Source organism: Triturus cristatus, chromosome 12 (assembly GCF_964204655.1).
Source record: "Triturus cristatus chromosome 12, aTriCri1.1, whole genome shotgun sequence".
NCBI classification, from domain to species: Eukaryota; Metazoa; Chordata; class Amphibia; order Caudata; family Salamandridae; genus Triturus; species Triturus cristatus.
The window spans coordinates 748,258,386-748,270,422 of NC_140595.1; the positions used below are offsets into that span (position 1 = coordinate 748,258,386).

Genomic DNA, 12,037 nt, shown 5'->3' on the forward strand with positions numbered 1-12,037 from the left:
ACCTCTTCTTTGCATTTCTTCAATAACAATCTTAAACTGCCATCAAACAACCACATCTTTTAACCATCACTATCTTCAGGATGTAAAAAGGTCTTGTATATGCCTGGTGCTATACCTCAGTTCCTGCCATGTTCCATTTTATGGCGCTAAAGTTGATGAACATTTCTTGACCCTTGGGTGCCCTGCTGTTAAAACTGCCAACCTTCACATGCTGGATGGTGCCTTCCTGGCTGCTTTGTCAGTTGACAATGTCGTACACAGCAGGAGGGTCTCCATGGCTGTCAAAGGACATCTCCTCCCCAAGTTTGTTCCGAAAGCTAACACTCTTGAGGTAATGTAATATCTGTTGAGGGAGAGCAGAGAGACACACAAATGATCTTTTTTTGGCTTTCAAAAGAATGGTAAAATAATCCTGCCACCAATCTGTCTATAATAGTATTTTCATAGGAGATGGTCCTTGCACAGTACACTGTAGGTGGAAATGGGAATTTTATTTTTTAGTCAAAACGTCTGCATGCCAGTGGAATTTTCTTTTGCAAAATGGTTCAACATTTTAAAAGATGAAAGTTTTATTTTTTGAGGAACTATCATGTGGACAGTAACTAATAGCTAGAGTTCTCAAAATAACTATTCAACAATGAAAAAGTAGGTATTTGAAAAGAGCAATTGCTTATTAAAAGTTAAAATGGACGTTTTTAATTTAAAAAAAGTTGGTATTGAAGAAACCAGATTGTTGAACCACGTGGGCGAGAGTCTTCACTCAGGTACATGAGCTTCCATTAAGTGAAAACAAAAAAGTTCATATTAAATATACACCTTTCTGTGAACTGGTCTCAGAGATAATTATTACATGATCAGCACCCATCCAACATTAGATTTAAAAATCAGTTAGTGAAAGTTCCAGCACTGTGCACTTTTTACATTTGGGACAGCTCATACTCAAGTTGTCAACTTGTGTACCTTTTGCCATATGTTGGACATTCAAGATATGCTTAGGGTGTGTTGTTTACTCTGAATTAACCTAAAAAAGCACCCAAAGTATAATTAATTGTTAATTTTTTGGAAATATTTCAAAACAATTCTATGGAGGAATGAGCGTTCTTTTCTAAAAAATACCAATCAACTAATGGTTTGCTGTCTGATGATCAATCTTTTTCCCACTTTGAGAAACAAAGTAGACAGAAAATATTTGTTATACCACATTTGGACCATGCTGGTAAATTTTGCCGATTATTGCGGTATTTATCTGCATGTAATCTGTGGGTGGAATTATGGATATACCCAAGGATGAACCCAAAGTACTTTTGCACAAAGAGTTTCCCCATGAAAATAAGCCAAAGATTTTCTGAAACTGATAGGAGCAAATTTCCTAACATCTAGGGGCCCATTATGATGGCAGGCGGAGGCACCACCGCGGTGCTGGCAGAAAATGCCATTTTCCGCACGCCAGCAGCTGCCCTCATGCCCGCCATATTAGTATGGGCAAACAAAGCCCATTTCCCATACGCCGCCGTCCGACGTGAACCGCCATAAAAATGCACCCGCCACCACGGCGGTGGGAGCCAATAGAGACCCACCGCTGTGCAGAATAACGTCCCGACTGCCGTACAAATTAGGATGCCCCAAACAGCTAGTCACACCGCAGCGGAGAAACCACCCAACCAGAGACGGCGGAAGCATGACTGCGGAGCGCAAAACCAGATTCCCGGTCCCCTCCACCCGGTCCCGACAATAATGGAACCAGCTTTACAGGTCTTCCCGGTGCTGTACCTCATACTACCAGCAAGTTATGTACCGTCACAGACAATGCCGCAGGTAGGCAACCACACAACTCCACACACAACCCCAACACACAACTCCAGGGCTGATATACGGTTCCTGTCCACACCAGACACCCTGGTGGGGACAGGAACACTTCCACAAGTGTACCCACCCATGTCCTACCTGTCACTAAATCACCCCTCTGCATCCATGTCACCCACCAACCGCGATATCAATGCAATGTCCCGGTCACATCATCACAGCGGTGAAGACGCAGGAAAACATGCGCACAATGTAGAAGGCAGTGCCAGTGCCAGGCATGGGCAGTACACAAAGATCATAGGGCCACACCTCCACCCTCCATACACTAGGCCCCCACACCCATTAAGGGACATGCTATGTGCTCCTCCTGTGCTCCCCATGCACAATAACCAGCCAGGTGAACCCACATCCTCTACCACACACCAAACAACCAGGGAGACAGCAGGTGGGGCTGCAGAGGAACACACAGGACATAAGCTCAGGGCCAGGGCAACCCTCAAACCACACCCACACTACACTCATGTTAAGCAAACTTACTCCAATCACAAAAAGGAACACTCACAATGAATATGAACAATCACTCTATTATATACACACCCCACACTGACACACAGCCACATACACAGACCAGATGTCATTAGCAATGGAGGACAAGAAATGGGAAAAGCTAAAGTGAGGTGGACACAAATGGAAAGCCAAGGAGCTAGCCACAAAGCATGTGTATATCACATGCAAGAGAAGGAACATATAACAACACCCTTAGCTCATCAAATCACACATGGCTGGCACAGTGAGTGAAATTAAACGACAGTCACCTCTGTGCAACAACTCATGGAGACAGCAAGGCAACCCATGCATAGGCACAGGGATGATAGGAAGTCTCTGAAGTCAAACAGTGATCAGCCACACATCTGTATCCAACAATTTGACATGTGTATGTCATCAGCACAACACACAGGGCCCATTGTCACACTCCATGACTGTCAAACACAAGTTGGATCCTTCACACATACCCTTCCCCCACCCACCTCACACCTGCAACACTCAACACTAGTGTCAAATACACAGAAGGGTGCCAATAATGTCCTGTGAATACACTGACAAACAATCAAACTCCTGGGGGGCATCCACAAACATCACACACACACACTCAGGGATGCCTGAACCAATGCTGGCACAAAACAACAGCCAAATACAAAACTCACTAATAACATACACATAAGTACAACAAGCCCAGAACTGTGCAGTAAAACAGTGGGAAGGCAATGGGAGCCCAGACAGAACAGGAGTACACAACATCATCACTCAGGAACAATGCACAAACATACCCCAACACAGACAAGAAGTGCATCATCTCAAAACAAACATGGACACAAGCTGGGAGCAATGGACCAGTAAGAAAACACAGACAGACATACCACACCACCCATTAAGTCAACATGGTGTCATAGTGTACCACATACTTGCACATGCACAATCTTGACAAGTGACAGGTCAAATATAAGAGGAGAAACCACCAAGGTGCACTCAAAACAAGCCCAGGTACAAGAATAGCCCTAAGTGCATGTGACGGACACACAAGTAATGCACACTACACTTGCAACACCCATATGAATGTATCACAACACACAACAGATGCACATGCCAATCCATCACATTATAAACACAGCTGTACATCAGGGGATGCACACCAGGCATTTACAAGGCAACATACACTCACAGCACTGTATGCACAAGAAGCAGTGTGTGCACACCAAACATACCAGTTCCACACAGATATGAGTGCCACAACATGAACCCCCACAACACAAATCACCATAGCACACAGACAGCATCACACTCAGGAAGAGAAGAAGTAACTCGGCAAACACACATACAGCTCACCCATCACCCACAGATGCACAAGTCTGGGACACCCAGGTGAAAACAACATGACCAGAGGACTGTGCAGCACAAGCAGTTGAACTGCAAATGAGCAACCATGACCGCAAAACAGTACAAGAAAATCACATATAACCAATTGGGAAACGGTCCTGAATAGCACATTGGTCCTGTGCACAGATCAGCACCACGAAGCATAGTGTAACAAATAAAGTGGTGGGAGGCACACACACTGGCAACCCAAAGGGACAGCTGACATGAGAGCGAAGTGTTGTGTACGTCAGTAGTGGACATGTCTGGAGTGCACCATACACAAATAGATGGAATGCTCACTCACAATGGGTAGGCATCGGACGCACCGATAGGGGATGTTATAACTCCACATCCCACATGCCATACTGTAGCAAACAATGCCTCAAGTGACAGCAATGCATGAGAAAACACACCCGCATTGTCAGTTTGGCTGAGCAGGTCTGCACAGTGAGCACAAACAGTATCAAGACACATGGCTGATCAACAAAACACAACTCTGACTTGCCAGTCACACACTCTGCATACTCACAATTGGCACCAACAAGTAGGTGTCCCCCAGAAGTGCAAGGACACACAGACACACCGCACAGCGCACAACCTACAACTCCCACATGTGCACACATCCACCCACACAGGGCTGACTAATCCAACTAACAGGCACTCAAATCCAGGTTGACACATGTGTGAAGTTTCAATCGCAGGGGCACACACACATCAACACTACTGTCAAAGTCAACCCCCTTCACACTGCACAGTTCATGACCACACAAGTGCACACATTGAAATGTACCCATGTGACTGTGATGACTGGCCATCACAAGATGACCATACACCAACACTGGTGGTCACACATCAAGAAAGATCACACATACATGATGGACCCTGGCCAGCCTGCCTGCAATACTGTGGATAGAATCCCACTCTGTGCTGGCAGTGCCTCCAAACATGCCATGTGTACAATTTAGCTAACATCACCATAGATTGATTAGGATAACAGTAGCTCATCACAAACAACGATCATTGCACTCCCAAGCCTCAGAGCCAATAAGAACTGAAGTGTCTGTCAACTCTTCAAAGCCCTGAAAAGGTTAAAACAGCCATTGGCAATGTTAAAGTGGAATACTGAGCATGTGTCACATTAAAGCATACCCACACATAAAACCCTTTATTTAGCAAGGACACTGACAAAGCAGACAACAGGAGTAACTGTCTTTATTCACATATTACACAGATAGGCATCAAAAGAAGACAAGCGCAAGACCAGTGGCCAGTACAAAGTGCAAAGTAGGTACATGAGATCCTGCACGAGGAATGGGCAACCACAGCAATGAACATCAAGGCCAGTGACCAGTCCAAAGTGCAGAGTAGGTACATGAGAAGCTGCACAGGGAATGGGCAAACACAGCAAGGCCAGTGGCCAGTCCAAAGTGCAGAGTAGGTATATGAGAAGCTGCACAGGGAATGGGCAAACACAGCCGAAAGTGCAGAGTAGGTACGCGAGAAGCTGCACAGGGAATGGGCAAACACAGCCGAAAGTGCAGAGTAGGTACGCGAGAAGCTGCACAGGGAATTGGCAAACACAGCAATGAACATCAAGGCCAGTGGCAAGTACAAAGTGCAGAGTAGGTACATCAGAAGCTGCAAAAGGAATGGGCAAAAAAACAGCAATGAACATCAAGGCCAGTGGCCAGTCCAAAGTGCAGAGTAGGTACATGAGAAGCTGCACAGGGACTGTGCAAACACAGCAATGAACATCAAGGCCAGTGGCCAGTCCAAAGTGCAGGGTAGGTACATGAGAAGCTGCACAGGGAATGAGCAAACACAGCAATGAACATCAAGGCCAGTGGCCAGTCCAAAGTGCAGAGAAGGCACATGTGTGCATTAGTTCTTGCACAGGGAATTGGTGACACTGTACACTGCCATGGTCATCAGGGGGATAACAATGGGCAGTCCAGGCACTGCTGTGGGAGAGAGAGGTGTGTGAGGGGGACTTTGACTCAGACTTGGCTGTCGTCGGACGGGGAGGTGGCTGAGTGTCGGGCCAGTTGGAGGACTGGACCTGGGAGAGAGAGGACCAGCGGAGGTAGAGGCATCAGTGGCTTTGGAAGCCAGAGGGCTGCTTGGAACAGGTGGTGTGGTGGCACGTGGAGGTGGAGTCATGCTGCCGTGAGACACAGTGTGGGAGGGAGAATGTGGAGGGGTGCCTTTCCACTTCTTGGGGAGTCTAAATGGAGGTTTGTTCTTGAAAGTAGGGGTAGGAGTTGCGGCCGCAACAGGCACACTCTCCACCAAAGCTGCACCAGGTGCAGCCGGTGGGCCTCCCTCTGGGGACCTGCTGGATCCGGAGGTGCGCTTGGCCTGGCCTTGCCTTTTCTCCCCATCACCTGTTGACCAGGTGAACCCCCTACACTGACCACCTTCCCCTGCTTCACAGGGCTCTGGATGGGAGTTGAGGTTGTGGGTGAATCTGCCTTAGCTGGCTTTTTCTGTGGACCCTTAGCTGGCACCAGCTCCACAGCAGGAATGGGAACTGACTGCTTTTCTTTGCTAGACGCTTTTGGGACAAGAGAGTCCTTTCTGGGAATGCCTCTGAGGCATGTGAGCCTGAGTCCTTCTTCTTGGGTTTATGCCCCTGAGTGTCACATGAAGGGCTTTGCGCTCTGGGGTGGCTTTGGTTTTTTGGGGGGATGGTGTCTGCGCTCTGTCCCGCTTGGGCTGCTGCTGTTGTGTGCTGCGTGTGCTGTATCTTGAGCCTGAGGTCTGTGGTGTGTGGTCACTATCGTCAGATGTAGCCACTGGCAGAGGGGGTGGCCAAAGGGACTGGAACTGGACTCTGAGACTGTGCCAGCTGAAAGGCTGCTGTCACTGCTGAGGACAAAGACTGGACAGTCCGGTGTAGCCCACCCATGTCTGAATGAATGCCCTCCATGAAAGCAACTACATGTGCCAACTTTTTGTCGTAGTCTAGGAAGGCATTGTGGAGAGTTGTCTGGCCCACACACAGCTGGCGCAACAGGTCCACAGACTCAACACTGATGGCAGCAGGGAAGACAGGGGCAGCGGTGCCTGGGGTGAAGGACACTCTTCCCTTCTTACTTACTGGTGCGAAGACAGGCAGCACTAGTGGAAGTAGCTGGGAGGGTGGGCACTGGACGCAGTGTGGTAGGAGAGGAGGCAGAGTTTAGCTGGGAGGGTGGGCACTGGAGGCAGTGTGGTAGGAGAGGAGGCAGAGTTCCCACTCCCTATGCCCGCCAACATAAATGTGTCACTGCTGGTGTCAGATGGCGTTGTGGTTGGTGTCTCTGGCTGTGATTCCTCAAGCAGACTCCTGTCCCCCTCCGAGGCACTGGTCACATCAGTGTCAGTGTGCTTGTGTGTAGCAGTCGTGCTTGATGCCTCACCACTGGTGTCAGTCCCCTGTCCTTCTGTGGCCATGGTACATGCTGCAAGAGACAGAGATGTAGGGTATGTTCTGTGGCATTAACACAACCATCATATGAAAGCAAAGCATGAAACAAGATGATGATATACCCATGTTGCACACCACCCTGTGCAGTAACACCGTGCAATCTCAATTCAAAACTTGATTTTTACGTGTCATCATGCAAACTTAGCATACGTGACCCATGTGATGCCCATATACCCAAATAGCCTGCTGGTGGCTCTGTTTAACCAGACACACAGATCCCTCTGAGCACACCTAGGGCCCTGAGGGTGGAAAAGATGTACCTCTCAACATGTTACCACAGTCACATCTGGAGGCAGCAGAAGGGGACAACACAGATACAGACTCCAACAGATCAGTCCACAATGGCCATGAGCTCATGCCATCCACCATGTTGTACTTTGGGGCACAACTACAGTTGCACATTGGTGTCAGATGTGTAGTCCTCACAATTCTGACGTCAGGCAATGCACACATTGATGAAAGCACACTCAGATCCCTTCCATGGGATGTTCCAATGCAGACGATGCCAGAAGGCCACAACTCAGAATGCAATGTCAAGGGCCATTACTTCAATGACATGAGAAAGAACAGGTAGGAAAAATGCATGACAGATGCACCCAACACAGAGGGCACTTACAAGCCATTGCATCACACTAGCAACATCACAGAGCCCAGCACTGGCCCAGGCCTGGAACACATGCAGCCACTCACAAGCAAAGTCACCCTTCCCAGAATACTCACCCCCAGCTTGCTGCTGATGGTCCTTCAAATGTGCATCCAGCTGAGGCTGTGTCACTGCTAAGATGTGGGCCATTAGTGGTGTCATGCTCCACCACGCCAACCTCCCAGTCCGAGGGAGCAGCCCCAGCATCATCTCTGCCATGTTTTTGTTCAGCCGGCAGATGTCATCCCACCTCTTGTGACAGTGTTTGCGCCGTCGGTTGAAGACATCCAGAACCCACACCTTGCGTGCAATCGCCCTCCACACGGCCATACGCTGGTGGACTTTGAGCTGCAGGCATGGGAGACAAGAGGGGGAACAATTAGTAACACAAGGGTTATGTAACACTATCTCTCAGTATAGGAGCATGATACTAACTCAGCACTACTTCACAGATATGTCTAGCAGAGACAATACAGCATCTCACATAGTACATTAGCATGGGAGAATCATACGAAAATGCATGCAGGTATGATGGTGGACACAGTACCTGCCCATCTCACACACAAGCAGGATGCCAGCACATAAAGCTATATGTAGGGTGCCCACATCTACTATCCAGTATGTGGGTGAGCAAGACATACTTTACATTGGAAATTATGTTTCGGGGCAGACCTACTGTGTCCAACACTGTGCAGCATTAAATGTCCTTGCCCTATGAATGGCTTGCTGTGTCATGGAGGTCACATTTAGGGACATGATCTCACAATCTCACACCCTTCTCACAAGGCCTGTCATGTGCAATCTACAAGTCTAAGATGGTTCTTTGATGGATATTCTAGCAGACAGCCCATATGTTTCACTCTGTACATTCAGTGATGTGTTCTTGTCAGATTGGGCAGTGACAGTGCTGGCCAGGTGGGCTCACATTTTGGTCCAATGTGGGGCATCAGAAATGTCACATGGAGGGACAAATTGAGAGCATAAACAGTGCCTACAGATGCGAGTCAGTACACATGCTGGTGGAAATGGAAGGGGCTTCATACAAAACTACAACAATCTGCTGTGTCATAGGTGAATTACCACCAAGAGTGTCACCCTATGGCATTTAAGTCCTGAGCATAGTGCTGACCTATACATGATGTCAATTTTGAGTCAGACACACTTCCATCAGTACCCTCTGGATGTAAACCCTCAATAAGGCCACAGATGAGCCTATGAAAAACATCAGGGACCCACACATCCATTCACACAGGCAATTTCTGTCCTGGCTCCTGCATAACCAACTTGCTGCGTCACTGTATGGCTGAGAAAACAATACATGTCCCTCCAATTTTGATGTGCAGGCAGGAAAAGGTGTGAAATGGGCTACACACCCCTTTCCCCTGGAGACATCATGCTGGGCAGTGTATGACACAAACCCACACTCTCAGGCACATACTGCAGCAGATCAACTTCTTGTATACACTCCCCGCACTCTCACTTCCACTCTGAAACACTTACCATGACATCTGGAGCACCATATAGCCTCCCATACTGTGTGAGCACCTCGTTCACCAGGACCTCCAGCTCCTTGGTGGTGAAGGGACAAGCCCTGATCTTCTCAGTCCTCACCATCACTAGGTCCAGGAGACAGGAGCAGCGGCACTTGGTGTTGAGGGGTGTCAGGCAGCAGGCTCTGGAGACAGGAGCAGCAGGAGGTGGTAGTGAGGGGTGTCAGGCAGCAGGCTCTGGAGACAGGAGCAGCAGCAGTTGGTGGTGAGGTGTGTCAGGCAGCAGGCTCTGGAAGCAGTGGAAATGTGAGGCTCTCTTCCATACATATATAGCCCCCTGGGGTACTTTCAGTGGTTCTGAGCTGCTGCAATTGGTGTTCCAGGTCAGCTTTTTTCAAATACATTCAATGACCAGCTCCGCGGTGGCAGAGCACGCCTACCGCGATTTTCAAAATTGCATTAGGCTACCGCGATTGTGGTTCACATTGGCTATAAGGGCTTGGGCATTGGCATTGACACACCACTGGGACCAGGCAGTCGCTACCACGGTAGTGCATCTTTCAATTGCGTCAAATGACTGGCCCCGCGGTGGCGGAGCACGCCTACCGCAATTTTCAAAATTGCATTAGGCTACCGCAATTGCAGTTCCCATTGGCTGTAAGGGCTTGGGCATTGGCGGTGACACACTGCAGGGGCCAGGTGGTTGCTACCGTGGTATGGCTGCCATACATTAGTGCCAGTGACTGTGATTTGGGTTGTGGAGCATGCCAACCGCCATTTGGCAATACACATATATCTATCACTACTGCGAGTGTGGCTTTGCCGTTTGCAGTGACACACCGCAGGGGCTAGGTGGTCGCTACCGTGGTATGGCTGCCATACATTGGTGCCAGTGACCATGATTTGGGTGGCGGAGCATGCCAACCACCATTTGGCAATACACATATATCTATCACTACCGCGAGTGTGGCTTTGCCATTGGCAGTGACACACCGCAGGGGTCAGGCGGTTGCTACCGCGATATGGCTGCCATACATTGGTGTCAGTGACCGTGATTTGGGTGGCAGAGCATGCCAACCGCCATTTTACTACATGTATATCACTACTGCGAGTGTGGCTTTGGCATTGGCAGTGACACACCGCTGGGGCCAGGGAGTCGCTACCACGATATGGCTGCTATACATTGGTGCCTATGACCGTGATTTGGGTGGTGGAGCATGCCAACCGCCATTTTACTGCATGTATGTCACTACCGCAAGTGTGGCTTTGGCATTGGCAGTGACACACCGCTAGGGCCAGGTGGTCGCCACCGCGATATGGCTGCTATACATTGGTGCCTATTACCGTGATTTGGGTGGCGGAGCTTGCCAACCGCCATTTTACTACATGTATATCACTACCGTGAGTGTGGCTTTGGCATTGGCAGTGACACACCGCTGGGGAAAGGCGGTCGCTACCACAATATGGCTGCTATACATTGGTGCCTATGACCGTGATTTGGGTGGCGGAGCATGGCAACCACCATTTTACTACATGTATATCACTACCGCGAGTGTGGCTTTGACATTGGCAGTGACACACCGCTGGGGCCAGATGGTCGCTACCACAGAATGGCTGCTATACATTGGAGCCAGTGACCATGATTTGTGTTGCAGAGCCCTTTGACAGCACCTATGGACACATCATGCAGTGTGAATGACCAATGGCCAGTTCTCAACAGTGCACAGTAGACACATGATTCATGGCAAAAGATTGTGCTTACAATGCCAATGGAACATTTACCCCACTGCTGACTACACATGCCATGTTGGTGTATATGATTGAAAACATTGCATGTACTCCCTCACATGTCACTTGTGATATTGCTGGGCATGTACACAGAACAGTTTTGTGATGTACTCTCCAATGGGTACATATGTCGATGTGTGATAGGGCTGAGCAACTCACAGTCTAAGGTGATGGCAGCCCAGCTTTTTTTGCTACTGGTTCATTCCAGTACACGGTGTCCAGTGCAGGTGGGATGTCGCAACCTATGTTCAACATGGTGCTACGTAATGTCCTGTCCGCTATGATGTTCTACAAGGTCAGATATATCCATTTCCCTAGGAGACATGAATTGGCAGGTGTGAAGGGTGATTTTTATGCCCTTGGGCACATGCTCAATGTTGTTGGTGCCATTGACTGCACACATGTTGGACTTGTTCCACCACAGGCACGTGAGCACATCTACAGAAACAGGAAAAAGTTCCATTCCATCAATGTGCAAGTGGTGTGCCAGACGGATATGATCATCTCACACATCTCTGCCAAATTCAGCATTTTGCCACAGCTGGTGGCTAATCTGCTTCTGGACCGCGCATGGATTGAGGGTGAGTACACAGGGCCAAGTAGCATGTTGTGTGTGTGACATGCTGTCCTCTGCCACAGTTACATTACAAAGTTGGTCTGTGTATCTCACACCTAAGCTATTCTGCATATCCCAACCGTCCTTGGTTGCTGAGCCCACTGCAGAATCCCAGGACCCCAAGTGAAGTCCGCAACAATGATGCCCATGGGAGCGCATGTTGTGTGGTGGAGCATTCATTTCGGTCTCCTGAAGTCACGTTTCCGCTGCCTGGACAAGACCAGAGGTGCACTGATGTATTCGCCCAAAAAGGTGTGTCAAATTGTAGTTGCATGCTGCATGCTCCACAGCCTGGCCTAGCTCAAGGAGATCCC

General features: G+C 48.9%; 1 pseudogene; it reads right to left on the reverse strand.

Moving 5' to 3' along the window:
• LOC146782678 (extracellular calcium-sensing receptor-like) overlaps window positions 1-12,037 on the reverse strand; it is a 49,798-nt pseudogene that overhangs the window by 16,030 nt on the left and 21,731 nt on the right.